This window comes from Somniosus microcephalus, chromosome 24 (genome assembly GCF_052327205.1).
Source record: "Somniosus microcephalus isolate GS21.2 chromosome 24, FLI_Smic_1.0, whole genome shotgun sequence".
In the NCBI taxonomy this organism is placed as follows: Eukaryota; Metazoa; Chordata; class Chondrichthyes; order Squaliformes; family Somniosidae; genus Somniosus; species Somniosus microcephalus.
The window spans coordinates 34,771,633-34,772,690 of NC_141010.1; the positions used below are offsets into that span (position 1 = coordinate 34,771,633).

General features: G+C 48.1%; 1 non-coding gene across 1 annotated transcript; it reads left to right on the forward strand.

Moving 5' to 3' along the window:
* Positions 1–552: 552 nt before the first annotated feature.
* On the forward strand, positions 553–624 carry trnac-gca (transfer RNA cysteine (anticodon GCA)). The gene has a single exon. It is a non-coding gene; the product is annotated as a tRNA-Cys (tRNA).
* Positions 625–1,058: the final 434 nt, after the last annotated feature.

Here is a 1,058-nt window from a genome sequence, read left to right on the forward strand (position 1 = left end):
GGGACAGGCCCCATAATTTTTTGACAGATGAATTGTCAGTTTTTGACAGCATTGAGGTGCTGCCAGACACTGACAATCACTGTCCAAAGGTGAGCCCTTGCACCCAGGCTCACGAATGACTCTCTCCTTAGGAGAAAACAGATGGCAGCTGCATGTGAGATTGCAGAAGCCAACTGTCAATTCTCCCGATCAGATGAGGCTTCACAGAAACATCAAATCTTCTCACCTGCAGATACATATAAACAGAATAAAAATATTTCTCACTACATTCTCTCACCTGTCATATTTACCTGTGCACAATTGCACCCATCACACTACCTCTGCAGCTGTCATTTGCACACTTACACTGCAGCAGACCCACAGCTCGCCTTGCTGACCCTGGCGGGGTTTCCTGCTGTTGGGAAGCCCGCATCAGCAGGCTGAAAATGTTAACAGGCAGTGAATTGGCTCTAGTCCCCTTCCCACCGCTATGAGACGGGTCCCTGCGTGAGTTGGGGACCCGCCTCCTGGGAAGATGGTTCGGAGGCGGATTGGGAGCGGAATTGGGACTTTGGGGGTATAGCTCAGTGGTAGAGCATTTGACTGCAGATCAAGAGGTCCCTGGTTCAAATCCAGGTGCCCCCTCATTACCATTTAGGCTGAATAATTAAAAATCTCTCTCCACAGCTGCTCTGTGATCATTAACAATAATGCTTCAGAGCCACTTTTCACCAGCAGTCAATCCTTGTGGTGTAGATTGGTTATTTTTCACACAGTCTAAGGATAAACGGTAGGCCATTTAGGACAGAAATGAGGAGGAATTTCTTCACCCAGAGAGTGGTGAACCTGTGGAATTCTCTACCACAGAAGGCGGTGGAGGCCAGTTCATTAAATATATTCAAGAAGGAGTTGGATTTATTTCTTAAGGCTAAAGGGATCAAGGGGTATGGGGAGAAAGCAGGGACCGGGTACTGAATTTGGATGATCAGCCATGATCACATTGAATGGCGGAGCAGGCTCGAGGGGCCGAATGGCCAACTCCTGCTCCTATCTTCTATGTTTCTATGGCTGGGAAAAGC